The following is a 23,256-nucleotide window of genomic DNA, read 5'->3' as shown; positions in this document are numbered from 1 at the left end:
AGTCTGTATGGAATGGTCAGAGTTAAACGTGAGCCTGTTTTTCAGACATTGCAGTTGTTAGGCGGTAAATCAAAAATGGAATTTAGCATGTGCAGTGATTGGCGCCTTTTTTTCCCTGTAAAATGTATTTTGCTGATGTATTTCAAACTTTGGTTTAAAAAAATGACACAGGTTATAGTGACAGCTTAACCTTGTTATGTGTTTAACTTACAAACTCTAAATTAAATGTAGGTATGTTTTAGTAAAAGAATTGAACAGTCATTTCCTTTAAAGTGTTTCCTTTTAGCTGTTAGAATGAGAGGCTATCGGACCAGTTTGTACGTTGTGCTTTCTTTAAGACTGACACTCCTTCTGTTTCTTAGGACTGCTCTGGTCATGGCCTTAATTTGTGTATATGGGAATGGGTTGAATTTACCTTTTAAAAAGTTATGCAAAGGAATTAAAAGAAAACAAGTTTTTTCTGTATAACACAGGGAACTATATTCAATATCTTGTAATAACTTATAATGAAAAAGAACATGAAAATGAATATATGTATGTATATGCATGACTGGGACACTGTGCTGTACACCAGAAATTGATCCATTGTAACTGCCTGTACTTCAATTAAAAAAAATCCTTATTCCACCTAAAAAAAGGAGTTATGCAGAGAAATACATGCTCATTGTAACACGTCAGACAAAATGGAGATATGTAAGGAAAATAATGGGTGCCACCTTTCACTCCAAAATCCTGTCCCCCAAGAAGACAGCTGTTTATTCAGACAGTGAGTATTTACTGAGTATCCAGTGGCAGGTTTTGGAGATGTCTGAGAAAACAAAATTGATATGTTCTCTGCCCTTTGATTTTAGGGGAGATGCTCTCACTTACCTTTTTCTGTGCTTATATGGATGCATATATGCATATATCAACTGCTTTCTTCCTTCTTCCTCACCACTCTCCAAAAAGGGAGGAGTAGGGATCAAGCCACACATATCTGTAACTTGAATTTTTCAATTAATGCTACAACATATCCCTTCAAGTCATTATGTACAGATCTGACTCAGTCTTTTTTAACAGCTAGACCCACATTCTGCAGTGTGCAGAGACCATGCTTTATTCCACCATTTCCCTGTTGCTGGACATTGCAGTTTGTTTCTGGGATTTCTTTTACATTCGTGACGCACAGCCAGTAAGCGTTCTGGTACATAGGCAGTCTAGCATAGGGGCCAAAAGCATGAACTCTGGCTAGTGAATGAGCCAGACAAGATCCTTGTTCTCGTAGGGTTTACATTCTAGCTGAGGGGATATGCAATAAACAAGGTACTTTCAGATGGTTTTCAGCGTCTTGGAGGAAACAGCATGGTGAGGGGATGGGGAGTGGCCGATGGGGCAACCTGGCGGTGGGGAATGGGTGGTTACTTTGTCTTGGATGGTCGGGGAAGGCCTCCCAGGCCTCGCTGAAGGGGAGTCACATGAGCTGAGACCTGAATGAGCAAGAGGCACCAGCTGTGCCAAAAGTAGGGAAGAACATTCCAGGAAGAGGGAACAGCAAGTACAAAGGCCCAGATGTAGGAATGAGTGTGATACAAAAACAATATTATTGTGGCTGGAGAAGGGTGAATTCCCATTTTTCAAGTTCACGCTATTCTAATTTTTGCAAAATAATAATAATAGTAACTGACATTTTCTAGTACTTAACTCTGTACTAGGTGCTCTTCTAAGCATTTCACACTTTTCTTCAATTAATCCTCACAAGAGTCCAGTGAAGTACAGACATTTATGGAACTCACTTCACAGATGAGGACACTGACTCCAGACTCCAGGCTCTTCGCCCATATGCCAAACTCCTTCTCTTCCCAGGTTCTCTTTACTAGGCGGCGGCAAGTTTAAGAAGTGGATGCAGCATTTCCTTTAGGTTGTTTGACATGCAAAGCACTGCGGGCTATATTTAGTACCTCCTTCATGTGGCCGCAGGAGTGGTCTGGGGACGTGGCATCGTGTCTGCTGAGAATAAGACACGATGGGGTCACTTTCTGTTGGGATATTTAGTTGATTGTTTCAAAACGTGAAGGCCCTTCAGCAGAGTCTGTCCTTAAGTAAAATAAGGTTGACCACGGGGCTGCCACACCAGACACGAGTTAGCCACAAATGAGACGTGGTGTGGAAGGAGCATGAACAAGATAAATATCCCATTTGGGTGAGCTTTGCAAGAGGACTTGGGACTTGGCCAGCTGGGGAAAGAGTGTTTCTAAGCACCAGGCCAGCACTGAGGACTGTTAAAGTATTAAAATGCAGTCCAGCAATTAAAGTGGTGATGCGTGGCCCTGCAGGGGCCCCAGGACCCTGTTCCAGCCATCATGACTGTGTCCATTTTGATTTAGTATAGCCTGGGCCTTAAGGGTTGCTCAGTATTTTGAAAGAAGAGCAGGCCTGGTTAGATGTGAGGGTGGTAGTGGGTGCTTTTCAGACCAGGAACAGTATAGAGAGCATCTTTCACTCAGCCATCTAGGAAATATTTTTTTTCTACCCAGCCTAAGTGGCAGGCACCATGCTAGACACTAATAGTATGAAGTCAAATAAGGAAGAACACTATGCTTTTCAAGGGTCTGCACCAGTAGTGTCCATTAAAAATATAATGCGAGCCACTAATGTGGGCCATATATGTAATTTAAGATTTTATAGGGGTCACATTTAAAAGAGTAAAAAGAAACAGAGAAAATTGATTTAATAATATATTTTGTTTGGTCCAAAATATTACCATTTCAACCTGTACTCAGTGTAAAAATTATTGAGATTTTTACATTCTTTTTTTTTCACATTAAGTCCTCAAAATACTGTGTGTATTTTATACCTTCATCATGTCTCCATTTGCATTGGCCATATTTCAAGTGCTCAGTAGCCACATGGTTTGGACAGTGTGGGCCTAGGGTTTGAGACTCACGTGTAGAGCTAGGTCCACAGTGATAGATCAAAGATGCTGCCCCTGCTGTATCTTAGTGAGTAAGGGTGGATGAGGGATGGAAAACATGGTTATCATAGGCAGGGGTAGCTAAACTCACAGCTCTCATACATCACAGGCACCTTCTGGGCCTGGCACTGTGCTTAGTGCTTGGCGTGTGTGACCTGTGTTCTGAGGTGGCAGGGACTCTGATCATCCCCGCTCTGCAGATAAAGGAGCTGAGGTCTGGCAATGAGAGGCCACTTGCTTATGGTTAGGAAGTGATGGAGGCAGAATAGCCTCAGGCCCAGAGCCCATACTCTTAAATCTCTGTTGCATGTTCTGTGTTCGTGTTTGAGGGGGAATGGGGTCCGAGCTTTGAGCAATAAAAACCACAGGAAAGATTCATCACACAAAATGGAGTTCCAGAGTTTGTCAGCTTCGCTCCTTAAGTTATGTTGTGCTGAGTACTGGGGTGCTGGCTTAGACCTCAGTGACCCGCTGATCCCCTCCAGTTTGAACTCCACTTTGGTGGAAACAGGTCTTTACCTCCCAGGAAAGAGAAGGGTCTTCGGGACCCGAGAAAGGTGGGCAGAGTGAATGAAGGAAACAAGAAAAGGGCCCATACTATTGAAAGCCCATTCTAAGCAGCTTCTTTGGGTGTGAAGCCTCTTTCTCTTTCATCTCCTAGCTCTGTCCCACTTGGCTGTAGCCTTCTGTGGGAGCCATGTGGCATCTTCCTTTGACCTTAGGAACAGCAGAGTTTACCCAGTGTGTGATTCTTGCCCTTGCTCTGATCCAGAGGCATTACTGGGTGGGGGGAATAGCAGAGAGGGGACTCTTTCATGGGAGTCATTGTTCTAGACCTTTAGTTGCTCTCTTGGTTCAGGGTTCCCCATCTCAGGTGGAGGGAGTGTCTGGGCTTCCTACCCAAACAAGGCAGGTGCTGGAGATTCTGAGTCTGTTCATGTCCCCAGGTGGTGCCCAAGTGCCAGCCCCTGTTTCCAGGTGGTGATTGGCGAGGGTTTTAACCTCTTCATCACTCTTATCTCCTGCTGCTGGACAGTGCCTGTCATGTAAAAGGTGCTCAATACGCATCTGTTGGCCAAATTCATGATAGTAGCTAACACTCATTGAGCTTTTACTGTGTACAAAGCACCACTCTGAGTACTGTCCATGCGATATCTCTTTTAATCCTCATATCTACTCCATGGCATAGATACTGTTTTTATTCCTATTTCTCATGTAAAGAAACTCAGGTCCCGAGAATTGTGAATCACAAAACTGGTGAGTGTTAAAGTCAGGATTCAAACCCAAGCCAAGCCCAGGCTCTTAAATACTCATTCCGTAGTCTCTCTGGATGACAGATGGCTCAGTGGGGTGGGCTTGCAGGGCCATACTAACTAGTTACAGCCTCTCCGCTCCACATATGGTCTCCTGTTCCAGGGTAGCCCTGCATCAGGTCCCAGGTCCCTGTGGGCCTGAAGACTTGACCATCGCTCTGGGCGTAGGGTTTTTCTGTGATTCTGGAACCTGTACTTCCCCTTTATTTAAAATAAAAACGAACTGGATATTTGACATTATTAAGGAATTCTTGTTTTTAGATGTTTTAGGTGTGATAAGTTTTTAGGTGTAATAATGATACTGTGGTTCTGTTCAAGAAAAAGTCCTTATTTTTAAGACTTATATTCTGAAATACCTGGGAACTGTTAAAGATGTCTGGGATTTGCTTTAAAATAACACGGCTGCCAGGGAGTGGAGGGGGCCAAGTGTCTGGGTTGAGTAAAGAGCTGAGGTAACATTGGCCACCAGGTGGTTCTGTGGAAGCTGGCTGGTGGGGGGTTATTATACTCTTTTCACCTCTGTGTGTTTGAAACGTCTCACTATGAAAAGTTAGAAGCAAGTACAACCAATTTCACTGAGCATTTGTGTGTTTCAAGCTCGTGTGTGTGGAGGAGTTCCCTGCCTCTGCCTACTCCACTTATAAAAAGTCAGTTTTTTTTTCTTTTCATTATACGAGTCAATACTTGGCTCAAGGCTTTGGAAACCCCTTTGGTAAAACAGCATCCAGCCACAGTGAAGACACCAGCGAGGCTCCAGCAGCCACGTGCTTCCCCCCGCTGCTCTGAGTACCGAACACAATGGCATTGGTTCCCTTAGTCAGTTTGCAGAGGCCCCTCTTCCCTGAGATCTGATTCCCTCCAGCATCTGATGGTGGGGCCCCTCCCACATTTTTTCCCAAGACATGTTCGAGCAGGAGGCCTCAGATCCTCCCCCAATCCTCCCCTCGGGAGAGACGTACACAGATCCTTCCTCTCATGTGTCTTTGTTAGGGCCCCACATGGAACCAGAATCCAGCATTTGATTTGCCTCCAGCACTGCAGTGGGAGGCAGGGAACCTGCCCCCTTTCAGTTCTGACTTTTGACAGAGCTGCAAGATGCAGCTTGTGACAGTGCCTCGGACCTGATGATATTTTTCATCACACCAGCAGTCAGAACTCCTTTACAACACCCTCTCCCCGCCCCCGTCCTTCACATCAGATAGATTGTCTTTGTTCTTTTGGGGTCCCTAACTTAACAGCGAGTTAGCGCGTGGTAGAAATCCTTGTGTGGAAGTGGTAAGAAAAGAGGGCATCCTCATTTGAGGGTTTCTGTGTTTGCCTTTAGGTGGGTAGAGATGGTTGAGGTGCACAGGTGCTCTGGTCCGTTGCTGCTCGAGCCTGCTGCCATTGGTCCATCTGATGATTAGATCTTCCCCACGGCCCCGTTTCTTGACCCCCTGCTGTTGGTTTGTGGAGGAGGCAGGGTAAGTCCTGTGGCCTCTGCAGCTTCCTCAAGCATCTCCCCCAAGCACCTCTTCCATTCTGCCCTTTCTCTTCCTTCACAGGCTGTGAGGTGAGTCCAGCGCAGAGGGAACACTAGGAGTACTGTCACCAGTTTGGGCTTGATTTCTCTGTGTTTTTCAGGGTAGGCCTGCAGGTGTTAGATCTGAGGGAGGCACACTCCAAACACTGACAATGGATCTGATTTTTAAACTTACTCATTTGACAGGTATTCACCCACCTGAGCGCTCTTCTAGGTAGTAGGAGTGTAGTGGTGAGCCGGACAGACAAGGCTTCTTCCCTTCTGGGGCTCTTGTTCAAGTGGGGGATTCAGACAGTAAACAGAGAAATAAGAGATAGACTGTGTTAGATGGTAATAAGTACTAAACGGAAGAAATTAAGAAAGGGGTTGTGAGATATTAGGGTGGAGGGTGTTGAAATTTTAGACAGGGTGGCCAGGGATGAATACAGGCCTAACAGAGGTGAGGCAGTACGAGCAGTGGGAGTTTCTGGGCAGAGGGAGCAGCCAGTGCAAAGGTCCTGAGACAGCAGTTGGAGCAGAGTGGAGGAGGAGCTAGGGGAGGGCATGAGGGCAGAGAAGTGTTGGGTTTGCAGATCTCTTGATCTAGTGCAGCTTTGTCTTTTCTCTGACTGAGATGGGATGATGTTGCAGGGTTGATTGAATTATTAAATTTCCTTACATTTTGGGTGATGACCACACATGCATGGAAACAAAGGGACAAAAATAATGCACCCAGTTCTCTTCCCTAGAGGCCACCACCATGCCAGGTGCTTGTTGGGGGCCAGTTACTTGACTCTGCATTATTTGAGTGAGTTTCTTGGCTTATATTAGGTTGAACCGTATGAAATTGCCTTTTTCTGGGTCAAGAATGGTTGAATATTGGCAATTTTATGAGGTGTAGCTTAATAGCACCTTTCCAGAGCCGAAGGAATTTGACTAATCCTTTCTTGCCCCAGGGGTTGGTGGTCAGAGGTCGGACCCCCTTTCTGCGCCCACATTTCTCTTTCACTGACTGGCCCAGCAACATTGACTGGTCAGCGACACCAGTGAGTGCAAAACGCCTGCCCCACCCAGAGCCCAGTACCCAGTCTTGCTGTCAAGCCCGACAAGAAGCTGCCTCTTCCTGCCGGGGCCTCACCTGGCAGTGGTGTTAGTCATTTTTTGGCTTTCTGTATCTTGGTGCCACCAGTTTTGAAATCACAGATAGCTCCCAGAGGGAAGGGCACTCCTGTACTTTTGCCAGATGTTTGGCATGACGCACCTGGCGGAGGCGCTTTCTGGGGCTAGGCACAGCCTGTGGGCACTCTGCATCAGTAACTGGCCAGAGTAGCTGGCAGAGTGCCCAGCCTGGAGAGTTCATGGTGGTAGCTGCTGGAGGAGGTCTGCGAAGCGATGGTCTGGACTTGGGAGAAAGGCTTTTGGCCCCTCCTGTGTGTCACAGTCCTGTGCCGACCAGAGAGTCATACATACAGAACCCCAGGGCACTGGGCTGAGTCCCGGGGGTAAGAGGAGTTGTGGGTCCAGCTTTAGGGGAGCTCAGTCAGAAAGCTGTGTCCACTGGTACACCTTTGGCTACAAACCACAGCAAACAGGTAATAAAGACAATGTCTGCTATATGCTAGGCACTGTGCTAGGCGCTTCCCACAAAGTGACTCATTTAAGCCTCCCAACAACCTTGAAAGATAAGTACGCCCATCATTCCCCTTTTGCAGATGAGGCAACTAAATTTAAATAACTAGTCGAACAGCTAGAAAATGGTGGTGACACGATTTGGATCCGGGGAACCTGACTCCAGAGGCCACACTCTGAACTGTTAATTGTCTTATGCTACTGCAATGGTTCTCAAACCTGAGCAGGCCCGGAGTCCCCTGCGGGTCTTATTAAAACACATTGCTGGGCCCCATCCAACATTTAATTCAGTAGGTCTGACTGGAGAATTTGCATTTCTGACAAGTCTGCAGGTGATGTGGGTGCTCCTGGGCCCGGGAGCTTATTTTGAGATCCACTGATCCACTGGATTAGGAAACTCTACTGAAATTGGCCTGGAATCAGGAGATTTGTGATCTCATATAACAAAGAAGCCCGTAGAGAGGCAGCACCAGGGTTGAATAATTAAGCAGTTCCACCATGTCTATCAGGAGCCCAGCCCTCTCCGCCATTCTTGGTGTGTCTTCGGGCTCCTCTCGTGGCTACAAGATGACTGTCGCAGCTGTAGTCATCACACTCTGACAAGGCTATATCCAGCAGCAGAAAGAGGGCACCTTTCACTGTGTGTCTCTTAAGAGTGAGGAAACCTTTCCTAGATGCCCCGCCTCTCAGATTCCCCTTGTGTCTCATTGGCTGGCATTGTGACACCTGACCATACCCAGGGCCAATCACAGGTGGGGGCCAATAAGGATTTACTCTCAGGGCTGGGGCTAAAAACATCCTCACCTGAAGCACAGGACTGCTGGGAGGAGTGTGGCTACAGAAATAAAATTGGAAAAGACTGGGGGTGGGGTGGGGGATGGATACTGGGTAGGCAAACAATTGGATCTGCTGCAGAAGGTAGTACAACAAAGTGGAAGCACAGTACCAGTACATTTTTGTGTCATTGTCCTTACCAATTTCATTTTGTAATTACCTGAGTCAGGACTGAGCTTTTTGTTCTCTAATCATTGCTATCTTCAAGAATGTGCGCAGAGTCTCTGTATTGTAGGAGTTCGCGGTCTTTTGATCTGAACATTCAGGGAAACCCTGGCTGGTTGACGGGGCAGCAGTCTAAGGGGCAGTGTGGTTCGTGAGCACACTTGCTCTGCTCATAAAAACCTGGATCTCACTCCTCTCTCTGCTTCTGGCCAATTCTTCAAGGGGCTCCTTGAAGAGGCTCAGTTTCCCCCTTTGAGGACTGCCTACTAGGGCGGTGGTGTGGGTGAAGGGAGAGGATGAAACTCAGGTGTTCACCCCCGTAGCTGGCTCCTGGTAAGTGCTCAGTACTGGGGTCCCTGCTGTTAACATGTTAATTATGACTTATTAATTGAATAATTATAATTTAATAATCTAGCCCTCTCCTCCTAACAGCTTATGAAGGTGACCATTCATTTTGCAGACTGAAATTTCCCATGGGTGCCTGTTACTACTGCTTGTGGACCCAGCATAAAGCCATTGCCCTGCAGGATTGCTGAGGGACTGAGGGAAACAAGGGCTGTGGAGCCAGACCACCTGGCCCAAGTCCTGGCTCTGTGTTGGGCTCCTGGGTGACCTTGGGCAAGCCACTAGCCTTGCAGTGTCTCAGTTTCCCTATATGTAAGGTGGTAATGGTAGTGTTCTCCGTTTTTGGGAGAATTCAGTGCATTCAAGCACATAAAGCGTTCAGAGCGCTGCAGTGCCTGGCCCACAGTGTGCACTTAATACACACGCGGTTATCTGCCGTTATTTCAATATTTTGTGCCGGTTTATTCACAGGGGACTGTAAGCTCCCTGAGGGCAGAGTCTTTGTGGTTTTTGTTTACCACTGTGTCGTTGTGCAGGACTCAGAGTAGATATCTATTTTGTTGATGAAAAGAAGGGCAGTGATAGTTGTTCTTTCTTTTTCCCTTCAGCTGTCCGGAATTTAAACTCCATGACTATGATTACCCGATGTTTTGAAGCCATAAGCTGAACCTGATTGAATCTGAGGGCGGCATGTGATAACTGCAGCTGATGGTTATTGAGCATTTTTGTGGGTTAGGGCTAAGTGCTTACTATAAAGATCTCACCAGCTCCTCACACGCACCCCCATTTTATGGATGAGGAAACTGAGGCCCAGCTGGGGGCGGAGGCTGTCTTTCTCTTTGAGAGGAGATCTAGTGCAGTGGTTAAGAACTGGAAACCCAGAACTGCTCTGCGTGGCTTGACTCTCTGCCCCACCACTTTCCTGCTGCCTGCGACTTCTCTGTTCCTGAACTTTCTCATATGTAAAATAGGAATGCTAATAGTGCTTATTTAGAGAGTGGCTGTGTGAGCCAGAGGAGATAATTCACACGAAGTGCTCAGCACAGTACCTTGTGCAGAGTGAGTACGGGGGTTCTGGTGGTGGTTTTTGTCTCGCAAACCCATTCCGCTGTGCTTCCCAAGCAGGTGGGAGGAGCCCAGCGGCAGCACTTCAGCCTTAAGGTGTGCTGCCTCCCTGTCTGCATGGGGGGAAAAGAGCCCACCTTTGGGTTGCGTGGTTGTGAATGAAGCGGCCGGGCGCCAGCCCAGAGCAGGGGATGCTTTGGGCACAGATCCAACCCTGGCTCGATCAGCAAACAGGTGTCCCATCCCTGGATCAGAGGTAACTGACAAGCTGCCTTTGTTACCTTTAAGCTTTCATTTAAGCCCATTCAGGCTCCTCAGACCACGTGTCTGATGAGTAAGGAGTTCTTTTATTTCCCTCCCCGAAAGGGACCTTTGGCGAAACAGCCCTCTCTGGGAACGCGCCTGTTGGTGAAAACCAGCCATCTCTTGGGGAACTCCGGTGGCTGGCGTGTTCTTGTGGCTGTTGAATAAGTCGCTGTTAGAAGCTGGCACGGCAGGTTCCCGTTTCCGCATTCCAGACACCCACGGCGGCTGGGGGAGGCACCGCCCACCCGAGGGCCAGGGCGAGGGCCAGGGCAGCCTGCAGAGCGCAGGCAGGTGGCCTTGGCCTGGAGAAGACCCGGGACCGGAGCTGAGAGCCTGGAGCTCCCCTCATGGTCACCTGCCTGCTCAGTTTGTGCTCCGGATGTCATTCAGGTGAGCACTGTTTAGTTTGGTAGTGACTTGTAGAGCAGAGAAAGTTAATACCAGGTTTCCTCTTTTTGGAAATTAGACTGGTGGCTTTTTTTTGTTTTCTTTTTTTTCCTCTGCTCGCATGAAGTGTTTACCTGTCTGCTCCTAACTGTGAAGAAAGGGTGGGCGGAGTGTTGAGGGAGTGAGAAGGAAACGGGGGCTATTTCTCTCTGGAGAAGCCATCAGAGAATGTTGAGCTCCCTGGGAAGGCAAACTTGTGTACCAGTGGGGCATCCCAGCCTCTTTCCAAGGAATCATATACATGTAAAGCGCCCACAGCCTGTGTGTGGAGTGGTGCCCAGTGTCAGCTCTCCCCCCGCCTCCCCAGTTCCCTGTCTGGCCTTATCTCTGACCTCTCAACTGCTGCTGGCTGTTCTCCAGCTACACTGGCCTCCTGCTCTTCCTCCCTCAGGGCCTTTGCCCCTGCTCTTCCCTCTGCATGGGACACTTCCCTGCTATCCCCAAAGCTCCCACACCCTTCAGGTCTCTGCTCAAATGTCACCTTCTTAGTGAGGCCTCCCTCCTTATTAAACAGCACCTGCTCCATCACAGTCTGGCCCTTTGCTTTATTTTTCTCCAAAGTGTGGCCACTTGGCATGTTTATTATACCCTCCTCCCTGACTGTGGGCTCCATGGAAGCACAGGTGCTTCTGTCTGTCCTTGTAGAACTGTCCCTGGCATGTGGTAGGTGTGGGATAAACTATTTTATGAGTGAATTTACGATGTTGTCTGAGGAAGGGTGGCTGTCCCCATTTGGGTTTGGAGGGGAGAACGTCAGCGTATCCGCAGATCTGTGGCTGCGGGGGAGGCGGCATGCACACACCCTCGCCATGGTCACTCAGTGGTCCTCGGGCCTGCCTGCAGCATCCAGCCCTCCAGCCTCCTGCCCCTCAGCCCTCTGTGCAGCCCCGGCCCTGGCAGTGGCTCATCCAGGCAGCCTGGCGCATGTGGCCTGGAACAGATGGCCTCAGGCCTAGTGAGTTTAGAGGATGTATGCACGTTAACTCAGGTGGGGAAGGCTTTGTGAAAGTCGCCACCTGCACACACGCATCCCTGGGTATATGGAAATCTGCCTTTATTGTCAGGCCCTCTTGGGTGTTCCTGCAGTAGTGGGGGTCAGGGAGTGCCTTGGAAATAGGAATTAACCTTCCAGACAGAGTTTATCAGTCTCCCCTGCTTTAACAGGCAATAATTCTTGTTCTGGGACTGAACAGGTTTTAATTAAACCATGAGCTTCAAGAGTCTGACTGTGTAATAGCTGACACCTCCTGATCTGTTTTCTGGCTTTGAGTGTCAGCAGTTGAGTCTGTAAAAAATATCCAGGGCAGGGCTTCCCCAGGCTCCGTAAAGCAAGGTCAGTGGCCCTCTCAGATTTCTCCCAACAGCACAAGGCACTGACGGACTGAGGTGTGTGTTGCCTTAACACACATCATCACACCTTGGGGCCTGCTGCTATTTCAAGGATGTGCAAGGTGTCAGAGGAGCTGCTTCTCCAACATCCAGCTGTGTCCTTTGAGGTCCAAGTGCGATGATTTTGGAGCTGGGTCGGGGACCCTTTTGGGAGGCCATTGCACATAATGCTCAAGTCCCAGCACTGCCCAAGCTCTCAGCACAGCACTTAGCTTCTCCAGGCTTCAGTTTCCTTGTCTGGAAAAATGGGAGTAATTTACAGCACCTGCATGAAATGAGACGTTAAAGGGAGATCAGGTGACCTAGCCAGCCCTGTGTCTAGTATGTGGAGAGCACTCACTTAATGGGGATGATAATTATTTTTATGAATTGATTTCAAGCCCCCTTAGAATTCTTTCCAGCCCCTCTTGTGGGCTGGACTCTCTTCCCCTCCTCTCTACCCACCCCTACGTCAGCCTCCTCCTACAGTCCTTTACCCCTGGGAACAGTCGCATATTGTGTGTGTCTTTCCACATGCTTCTCCATTGTTTTATCAGCCTATAGGGGGAAATATTACCCTATAAAGGATATTACCCTCATTTTCCTGCACTTTGCTTTTCTTACATGGCAGTACTGTGTGGAAATGCCTCCAAGTTCTCAGGTAGTGCTTAAATTTGCTCTTTTTAATGGCTATGTAACACATGGAGGTGTGAGTGGACCATAATTTATTTGGCCTGGCCGTCACTGATGTGCATTCCCTTTGTTTCTAGTTGGTTTTTCCCTCCAAATTATTATTTTTATTGATAGCTTTCTTTAATTAGAATGCAGACGTCCAACCTGCTTAGCCACCTTGTTAAGCTCTAAGCTTTTGAGAATGAATAGGAAGTAGCATTAGTATAATGATGCCTCTTGCCCAGACAGGAGATGTATTTTCTGAGGGTTCCCACCAGGCCCAGCACAATGTTGAACTATCTACTTTAAATGCTTTTTAATTATAAAAATGATTAATAGATTCATCACTCTTAATACAGATTAGGTGTGCTTAATGAGTACTTATTGTCAAATAAGAGACAGAAAGTTCATATTTTTTCATATTAACAATCTTTGTTGGAAATCAGAACATGAGCAAGATTTTACTGGAGTCTGTGATCTTTTTTAGGTGATACTTTACTTATTTATTTAATGAGGGTACTGGGGATTGAACCCAGGACCTCATGCATGCTCAGCACATTTTCTGCCACTGAGCTGTTCCCCTACCCCCTAGGTGCTGCTTTAGATAAGGAATATATTTGGCTTCATGAAACTTGGACAGCAGTGTAAACACGTGGCGGTTTGTTTCAGTTCTCTGTTGCTATATAACAGGCCACCCCAAAACGTAAAGCCTTAAACTGACAACAGTTTTTTGTTTCTCGTGAATCTCTGGTTGACTGAGGCTCACCTGGCTGGCTCTTCTGCTGGTTCTGAGTGGGGTCTCTTACGTGGTTACAGTCAGAGGATGAATGGGGCTGGAACACTCAGGATGGTTTTGCTGACATGGTGCCTTGGAGATGTCTGGACCTCTCTCTCTGTGTAGTCTCAGAACTTCTTCCATGCGGTCTCGCCAGCCAGGAGCTAAACTTGTAACAGACATCCCAGGGCTTCTGAAACCTTCTTAAGGCTTAGGTCCAGAACTGGCCCAGCATCAGCCCAGATTCAGTGTTGGAGGGATGATGGAAGACTTGCGTTCTGGGAGGAGTGGCCCGTGGGGGACCATCTTTGAGGACCACCACAGCCTTCATTTTCTTCCATAAGGAAAAGTGCAGAGGTGATCAGGACAAGATAGTGCTGCTGTTTACCACCTCCAGTGCCCCAGCCTCCTGTTTATCTGCATTGCTGCCCATAGCCCCATAGTGATAAGAAGGCTGTTCGGTCTCCAGCCCCACATCCTTGTTACAGGCAGGAAGAAGCAAAGCTCTAAGGAAAAGAAGTAGCACCTCTGTCAGGAAACCAAAACCTTCCCTGAAATCCTCAGCCGACTTCTGCTTCTGTCTCTTTGGCTAGAACTTTGTGACAGGAACCACCCCTTGCCAAAAGGAAGTCTCAGAAGTGCAGTTTTTAAGCTGTGTTATTACCACCCTGGACAAAGCATCAGTAGAGAAGAAGCAGGGAGAATGGACATGTTGGGTCTGCATCTAGGAGTGGCCTCTTCAGGCAGCTAGAGATGTGGTGGGTAAACTGAGGCAGCATGCATTCATTTACCAGCTGTCTCATGAGTACCTGGAACTGGCGAGGCACTGGGCTGCTCATAAAGGTTACAAGGATCCAAGAGGTGAACACATCTGAGCCTGACCAGATAATCACTCAGCTCATGTCCCTCATGTAGGTGTTTGGAATTAGGCTGATGATCATAATAACAGCCAATCTCACTAAGTGTTTAATTTGTGAAGAGGAACTATGAACCACCTCATTTAATCTAATGGCCCTATGAAGTAGGCACTATTGTCATCACCCCCTTTTCAGATGCAGAAACAGAGGCACAGAGAGGTTAAATAACTTGCCATAGGCCCTACAGCTAAGAGGTCATGGAGCTGACTTGCAGTCTCTGGTGGTCAGGCTCCGGAGTCTGGGTCCTGGACCACTGCACTATACTGTTTACTTTTTATAAGAAACATTTCTTGTTGCAATGAACCTATAAGTGACAGCAGAACAAAACACGAGACAGAAACCACTTACTACTCTATCCCTCCACCTGCTACTTCTTGCCTCATGGGTCTCACCTGTCAGTAACTTAGTGTATGTCCTTTCTCACCTCTTTCTAAATGCATTCTGTTTTTAAAAGATGGCCTTTGGGCACACAGAATCAGATTAATCATAATCCTTAGTGCACGATACACTGGTATTTTTGTTCTGTGTGAAAACGTCTATTACAGTGAATAGCCAATAGCCCACTACCTGCCCAAGAACTAGAACATTACTTACCAGTAACTTACATGAAACTGTGTGTTATTTCCCATTCAATCCCCCATCTACTTTCCCAGGAGTGACCACAAACTTGAATTTTTTGTTTATCATTCTTCATCTTAAGAATTATTTTTGAACTTTTACAAATGATATTATAGTATATGTATGTATATATATATGTATATATGTGTGTGTGTGTGTGTGTGTGTATCTAGTTTTCTGGGACTTGCATTCTTCACTTAATGTTGTGATTGATCCAGACTGTTTGATATAGCTTCAGTTCATTAATTTTTTACTGCTTTGTAATATTCCACTGGCTGAATATACATTTTTGTTTTAGTGATTTCCATGCCAATGGATGTTTCCTTAGTTTCCAGGTTTTTTGTAATTCATGGGCTCCTATGAATGTTGTTACACGTATTTCCTGGTGTATGTGGGCAAGAATTTCTTTGAAGAATGTACTAGGTATGAGATTGGTGGGTGTAGGATGTGAGCATCTTTAACTCTGCCAAAAATTGTCAAACTGTTCTCTAAACATTCCCACCAATGATGTATGTATAAGGGTTCCCATTGTTCGGTGTTTGTCACACTTGGTTTTGTAAAGCTTTCTTATTTTTGCCAGACTGATGGATATTAAATGAAATCTCATTGTGGTTCTAATTTATAGTCCCCTGAAGACTACTAAGGCACAGAATCTTGTATGTTTCTTCTTATGGATATAGCTTTTTCATGCTTCTTGCTTCTTTTCTTTTTCTTACTGATTTGTAGGTGTTCTGTATACTCTGGCTACTCACCCTGAGGCTGCAGCCTGTTTAACCTAATGAAAGTTTTATGATTTTCGCATCATCATTGACTTGGTTGTCTTCTCTGCTCTCCACCCAACTCCATGATTCTGCTTTGTGTACTCCCAGCTCACAGTGATTCTCCCTCTTCTTTGAAACAGTTCTCAAATTATGGGCTTTTTATATATTTGTATAGATAGATGACTATACTCGTTCCACCCACTCTCCCATAGGTTTGTGATCCCAGGTGTATCTGGATTAGATTCAACTGTGTGTAATAGAAAACTGCATATAAAACAAAATGACACTGGTCTACACAGGTAGAAACTTATTTCTCTCTCACGTAAAGGAGCCCAGTGATAAGCATGCCAGGGCTGCACTCTAATCAGGGACTGCAGTTCTTTCTACCTTTTTGCTCCACCATCCTTCTCCAGTTGCGTCGTGGTTCAAGACGGCTGCTCAAGCTCCAGCCATTATATCCCAGCAAGCAGGAAAGAAGGGTTGAAGATGGGCACCCCTGTCTCTTTTAAAAAAAAAAAAACTGAATGGAAGTTGCATGTAATAATTCTGCTTATAGACTCTTGGCCAGAACTTAGTCACAGCACCACGTATAGCTGTAAGGGGGTCTGGAAATGTATTTCACATGGTCTTGCTCTTAGCTAAAACTCAGATTCTATTTACTAAGTTAAAAAGGGGGGATAAATACTGGATTAGGCAGCCAGCGACATTATTAGTTCTGAAATGTTCCCTAAAAATGGCTCTTAAAGGAGTTGCCAGACAGCAGGATGGTACCTAGATAGTGCTCCTTTTGATTCTTGGATTCATTACCCAAATATTTGTTGACAGTCTGTTTTGTAACAGCCATTATTCTGGGGAACCAGTAAAGAATGAAACATATGAAGTCCCACCCTCATGGAGCTTACATTTATAAAAAGGAAGATAGATCGTAAACAAGCAAAGAGTTTATAGTAAGTCAGAAAGAGATAACAGGTGTGAAAAAGAAATATTGGAGGATGCGCGGGATAAGAGTAAATAGCGTGTGGTACTTTTGTAGACAGAGTGGTCAGGGGAGGCCTCCTTCATGAGATGACATTGAAGCTGAGGTGAGGGAGGGGAGTGGGAGAGCCATGTGGGTGTCTATGGGAAGAGTATTTGGGGCAAAATCAGGGCCACAGTGGCCTGCCTGCTTCAGGAACTTGGGGGTGGTCTGCAGGGCTTGAAAACAGGGGAAGGAGAAGGGTGGGAAATAAGAGGATAGAGGTAGTGGGGCATCTCGTGTAGGGCTTGATGGGCCACAATGAGGACTTAGGGCTTTACCCAGGGTGATGTGGAGCTGCAGAAGGGTTCTGACCAGGAGGAAGATGTGGTCTGATCATTAGCACTTGGTAGTGAAAGTAATCATGAGCTGTCTTCTCAGAGTCACCCTACGGTTTTCAACTCCAGACACCTTTTGAGAAAGTAAGTGGTGTTACATCTTATTAACCTATGACCACTCTGGTTTTATATATATATCTGCTGCTACCCTCTCCCACTGGATTATTTTAAAGCTAAATATTTCAGTGTTGACCTGTGAAAGATAAAGATTCTTTAAGGACAGGATGACAATATTATTGCCATGATTAAAATAACTTAACGATAATTGCTTGGCCTCATCCAGCGTCCAGTTAGTGTTAACCTTTCAGATCTTCTCATAAATATCTTTTTAGAGTTGATTTGTTACAGTCAAGATCCAACTGGTCCACTGGCAGATTTGGTTCGTGTGCCTGTTAAGTGTCGTTTAATCTCTGGATTCCCCCTCCCTCCTTTTTTTGTTTTTCTCTTTTATAGTTTGTTGAAACAGGCCATGTCATTTGTCCTGTAGATTTTGCACAGGCTAGATCTGACTAATTGTATCCGTGTGCTGGTGTTTTATGAGTTCTTCTGTCCCTGTGTTTCCTGTGAATGGGTAGTTGGATTTAGACAATGGATCAGATTCATAATTGAGATGTATGCACGTGCACACTTATGGTCAGGACATTCTCCTAGGTATTGCTGCATATGTATACCCATTAGGGTATGTAAAGCCTGTTGTCGCTTTCTGTGATGTTCTGTGGAGTTAACAGCTGTAAATCACTGTTGCCTTCTCTTGGTCAGTCATATGCTTTCACTTGGGATTTGCAAAAATCGTGACATTGTAATTCTATCCTCCTCTCCATTTATTATCTGGAATATTCCTCTAGAGAGAAACCTCCCTCATCTATTATTCAGTTATCCTCAGGGTACTGACTGTTTTGAATTTTTGTTTACAAGAGAACTAAGTAGTGAGTGAACAATTGGGCTGCTGGTTTCTAATTGGCTGATTTGGTCCTTGATTGAATCCAACCTTCCGCCTTTGCTTTTGCATTCATTTGTGATACTTACTAGTCTCTGCTGCTGCCCGCGCGCATGTCTCGAATTTGGGAACAAACAGCTGAGCTACGGTCACAGTCATCTCACTGCGTAGACACGGCTGCCTCAGGCCTGACCTTTGACTAGGTGGAGCCCTGTGTGCTTGTCAGTCAGTGTAACCAGGGAGAGATGACTTCGGACTGTTGACATTTTCGTTTTCTTCCCTCTTTCCCAGGCCATGTATTTTCAAACCTATATAGCTTCTGGAGAGTTCTTGTTCTGTGCCAGGGGATTAAACCTTTATGCTGGGGGCAAGAGGTTTTCGAGCATTTGAATTTCTTCTGATCTGAAACTCCATTCCTGGACGAAAGAACAGTTAAGGCCTCTGCTCCATTAGAAAGGCTAGTCCTTCCAGTATCCTGGCCAGGGGTGAGCTCTGACCCCAGGCACTGTCGTCTGGGTCGTAAATTCTCTAGAGCACTAGCACGCTTGAAATCACTTGGATGCCTTGGGATCAGTTACGCGTTATATACCTGAGGGCTTTCTTTCCTTCTGGAGATTACAACACATTTATTCCCTCTGGATGGGGAGAGATGATTCCATGTGGATGATGCAGAATTCATTCACTGACTTGTTCACTTGGCAAATATTTATTGAGCCTCACGTGTCCCAAGTGCTGGGGTCTGAGCCTGGAAAGGCCCGTCCTGGAGTTGGTGTTCACGTAGCAGGACACAGATGATAAAGTAGTGAACGCATTGATCAGGTAATTTCAGATGGGGATGAATAATGCTATGAAGTCATTAAAGCAGAATGTGTGAGGACACACCTGGAAGGTGGAGGGGGCTGTGGGAGGCTGGGTGACTGGGGTGCTTGGGGGAGAGCTTGGCTCGGGTAGTGACATGTTGGCTGAGACTCGGGTGGTACCGAGGTGCAGCCTTGTGAAAGACCTGGGGGAAGAGCCCTCCTGGCAGAAGGAGCAGCAGGTGCAGAGGTGGGAGTGAGCTTGGTGTGTCAGGGATCAGAGGAGGAGCTGGGGCAGCTGGGACGCTCAGAGAATGGGTTTGAGGGGTGGGCAGGGGTGAGAGCCTGGGGAGAGTCTGGGTCTTATTCTGAGTGTCATCTCTCTCCTTCCCTCTGGCTACTGTAAGGAGCACAGATGGAAGAGGTGGGAGTGGAAGCGGGGCAAGGAGGGAGGTGGCCCAGACTGGAGTGAGCAGAGAGGTGTGGCGCCAGACCTGAATGGTGGTGTTGGCGCCTGAGAGAAGTGCATGGCCAGACAGAATTTGCCAAGGGATTGGTCAGAGTGTGTGGTAAGTGGGGTGAAAGCTCTTCCGGGGAGTTTGGGCTTGGGTCTCCAGGTTTGGGTGGCAGCGATGACAGTCCCAGTCCCCCTTTAATGTGGGCCGAAGGTCCCACTCACACACGTCTCGTTTAACCCTCATTACAGTAAACTCTTATTCCCCGTTCTGTACCTGAGGAGACTGAGGCCCAGGGACCTGAAGCCCTTGATCCTTGTCACATAGCCACGTGGTGCTGGGCTTGGAACCTGGGCGGCCTGACCCACAGTCCAACCTTGGTCCCCTTTCTCTCACTCCAACCACAACTGTTAATTCATGATGTTGACGCAACCTGTGCCCAGGAGGAGCTGAAGGTCAGTGTCCTACATTTATGAAATCGGCAGGGGTTGGGGGGGTGGTGGATCAAGTTCACATCAGTTTCCCTTACACCATCCTGCTAATCTGACAGGATCCTGACACGCCTTTCAATGCAGTATTTACTACAGGGCAGAAAACAGGGACTTTCTGGCTGCTGACATATACATAACTTGACGTTTGTAAGCTGATACTCGGGCCAGATAAGGTGGCTGTAGGCCCCAGACTTTGAGCTCTTGAGCCTGCTTAACTGATGGGGCCGAAAGTCTCCCCAACCATCAGATCCTTCTTATCTCCTCCTCCAGCGCTCCTCATGTAAAGGGAGCTCACTCCCCATGGGGTGTGTCCTCGGTTTCCTCCAGGAGAGAGGTGGACACCTCCCCACCGCAATGTGGCTCCTGGAACAGGTGGTGGTGAGCTCGGTCCTGCTCACCGCTTACCTTTTAACGGCGCTGATAGATGCTGATCATCTGCTCTTGCCTGCATTTAGGGTGTGCAGCCCAAATTTCATACTGCTCAATTTTTTAAAATTCTGTTTAAAGAAATCTTTATTGATTTACAACTTACAGAAGGCACATGTCGGTTATAAAACAGTTCAAAGTGTAGAGCAGTGTGTAAAGCCCGGAAGTTCCGCATTCCCTTTGCGACCCTGGCACCACCCTTCCCCTCAGCCTCCCTGCCAGCCCAGAGGTTAAATGCGCCCTTCCTTGCTGAGTCTACTGTGGGTTGGTTGTGTTTGTTGAGAGCTCAGGCTCTGGAGACACAGTACTTGGGTTAAAATCCCAGTTTTGCTGTGTACTGACTTGGGCCTTTACTTAATTGCTCTGTGCCTCAGTTTCCCCATCTGTAAGATGGTGGTGATGAGTCCAACCTTTTGGCTTGTGAGGATTCATTGCGTTAAGTACGAAACAGAGTGGCACCTTGTAAGTAACAAGCACTCACATGTTAGGTCTTTTTATTACACACGTATATGCATAGATTGTTCTACAGACATAATTTTTCTGGGTATAATGTTCTGCAGGTTGCATTTTCCTTGAGCAGTCTGTGGGGCACAACATTGTACACTGACTATACTTCAATTTAAAAAAAATATGTATATAAACAGTCTATGTTGGAGAGCCTCTCATGGCACTGGGTCAAGGTTGGCCACATTCTTTTTTATGACTTCAGTGTTCCATCCTGTCAGTGCCCTGTTGAATATACTGGTTGTTTCCAGCCATCATTGTTATAACTCTGGACATCTCACACACAAAAACCTTTGTTTGCTCTTAGATTTTTCTTAGGACAAAGTCCTGGAGTTGCAATTATTGCAACAAAGTATATAAATCTGTTTAAAGACTTGAGGTATTTATTGCTAACTTGTCTTCTGGGATCTGCTCATTAACCCTATGTATTCCTTGTTAGTTGCTCTTTTTGGAGGGGGCAGGGGATTATTTCTTACTGATTTGCAGGGTATCTTTCCATTATTGAAGGTATGAATCTTTTTATATATGTTGTAAGTTTGTATTCCTCATTAGTTTACCTTTTAATTTTTTTGTGTTATTAAGTATCATACTGGAATTTATTTTAAGGTCTAGCTTCTAATTTGAGATAGATTTTCTTCCTGATTAATTTATGGCTTCATTTTTTTTACATCCAGTATGTGATTTTTTTTTTTTTCTGGTGCTAGGTGTGGGATAAAGATCTTAAATCCACCCTTCATTCACCCCCTACCAGTAGTTAACTAGTTGTCCTTACAGTACTGTTTGAGTAATCCATCCTTTCCCACTGAGTTGAAAAGCTTATGAGCCAGGCCCTGGTCTCAGTGTTTTAATATTGACCTTTCAGTCCTCTGCTATAACTCAGTGAAGCAGGCTGTAATATCCCTGTTCACAATGAGGAGACTGAAGCACAAAGAGGTGACCTTGCTCGCTTAATGTCTCACAACTTGGATGAGGCAGAGTTGGGCTTGCAATATTGTGGATTTATTCAACAATAATCTTCCTTATTTCTAATATATTTTCAGTAGCTTTTCCTGAAGTTCTTGGCAAACCTTCCTTTTGTCCGTTGGTAATAGCCATTTTGATTGCTCCTTTGCTGTTCCCTGCCCCGCTGCCCTGGCCTGGGCTTCCCTGATGATGTTAAAAGGCAGTGGAGGTTGCAGGCAGACGTGCCTGCAGGCTGCCCCCTCCCCCGCAACCTCCATAGGGTCCTAGTTAGGCAGGGACTAGAGTTTTCCTGAGTACCTTTAAGTGGCAATGAAGGGCTCATCTGTCCCCATGGCTGTGCCAAACCAGGGAAGAAGCTGGCATCAAAGGTTATAACTTGAGTACAAGCAGCAATGGGCAGCATTCTGGGGCCTTGATTAACATGAAAGAAAAAAAAGAAAAGACAATCCAGCAGGTGGGCTCTGTGGAGCCCAGCAAGGAGCTAGCACAGTGAACCCACACATGGAGAGGGGAGGCTCAGAGTTGGGACTGGTTGCCCACCTGGATCCCATGAGGCCTGACATCAGACTGCTAGTGTCATATTTCAGCTTCGCCCCTTCCTGACGGATGGCCTTGGGCAGGTAGCTTACCCTCTCTGTGCCTCAGCTTCACCTTCTGTGAAATGGAGTGATAGTAGCTCTTACCCTAGGTTTTTGTGAGGATTAAATGATCCATGTAAGTGCTTAGAACTGTGGCTGGCACATAGTAAACACTCAAATAATGTTAGTCATTTGTTCTTCTCTGCTAAAAAGAAAGTAGATCAAGGAAAAGGCTAGAGAGTATCTGAAGCTACTGTTTTAGCAGAGGTGAGCAGGGCAGACCTCTGAATGCTTGGTCAAGACATGAAAGACAGAGGTGGGTACACGTCAGTGGTAGAGCGCATTCTTAGCATGCATGAGGTCCCGGGTTCACTCCCCAGTATCTCCTTTAAAAAAACAAAAACAAACAAATGACATGAAAGACAAGGAGCCAGCCACAGAGACATCTGGGAGAGAGCATCCTAGATAGCACAGCAAATGTAAAGGCCCTGAAGCAGGAGCTTGCAGAGCCTTTTCTCAGAAGTACAGGGAGGCCAGTGTGGCCAGAGGGCAGTGAGGGAAGAGAATGTAAAGGAGTTGAGGTCAGAGAGAGAGCCAGGTGGGAGGTTCTTAGCCTAGGTTCTTCTGGTTGAAAATAACAGAAACCCAGATCATATCCACTCAAGCCTAAAAGAACTCTGAGATGCTTCCTGATGCCTAGGCAGGCATTGTCTGCTGGTGTCATGATCAGGAGGCCCAGGGCCCAGACAGTTTTCTTTCTCCACTTCCCACCTCTGGCTCTTTCTGTTTACTTCCTTCTCTCTCTGGGTTTCTCCAGGCATTTGTCTGTTCCATAGCTCCTTCTGTTATGGGGTCTCCAGTTCTCAGCCACCGGCAGAGACTTGACTGGCTGTCTCCATCCCAGGACAGGGGTCTGATTGGCCCAGTTTTGGTCAGATGGCTGCCTCTCATCCAGTGAGCTGTGGAGAAGCAGTAGGCATGACACACACACGTCTCATAAAACGAGGACTTTCAGAAGCCCAGCAGACCTTCTTCTTTGTCCTCCTGGCCTAGGGCGTCATTCTTCCTCTTCTTACATATGAAACG

The 23,256-nt window shown here is 46.6% G+C and overlaps 1 protein-coding gene and 1 long non-coding RNA gene across 11 annotated transcripts in view; one reads left to right on the top strand and one right to left on the bottom strand.

The window, feature by feature from the left end:
• Positions 1 to 23,256, top strand: part of SIPA1L3 (signal induced proliferation associated 1 like 3) — a 214,753-nt gene that overhangs the window by 3,316 nt on the left and 188,181 nt on the right. For 2 of the 10 annotated variants that reach the window (XM_072967156.1, XM_072967155.1), the window contains exon 1: positions 10,327 to 10,498. The exons of the other annotated variants lie outside the window; for them this stretch is intronic. The gene's annotated coding sequence lies outside the window, so the exon portion shown is untranslated. Of the gene's footprint in view, positions 1 to 10,326; positions 10,499 to 23,256 lie in introns of those variants that run through there. 10 annotated transcript variants of the gene reach the window in all.
• On the bottom strand, positions 1,591 to 8,053 carry LOC140698427 (uncharacterized). The gene is made up of 3 exons (XR_012076212.1): positions 7,026 to 8,053; positions 5,984 to 6,054; positions 1,591 to 1,983 (listed from the first exon to the last, which is right to left on the bottom strand). It is a non-coding gene; the product is annotated as an uncharacterized lncRNA (long non-coding RNA).

Source organism: Vicugna pacos, chromosome 9, assembly GCF_048564905.1.
Source record: "Vicugna pacos chromosome 9, VicPac4, whole genome shotgun sequence".
Classification (NCBI taxonomy): domain Eukaryota; kingdom Metazoa; phylum Chordata; class Mammalia; order Artiodactyla; family Camelidae; genus Vicugna; species Vicugna pacos.
Note: the sequence above shows the minus strand (reverse complement) of the source record. Positions and strands in the feature narration are given on the sequence as shown.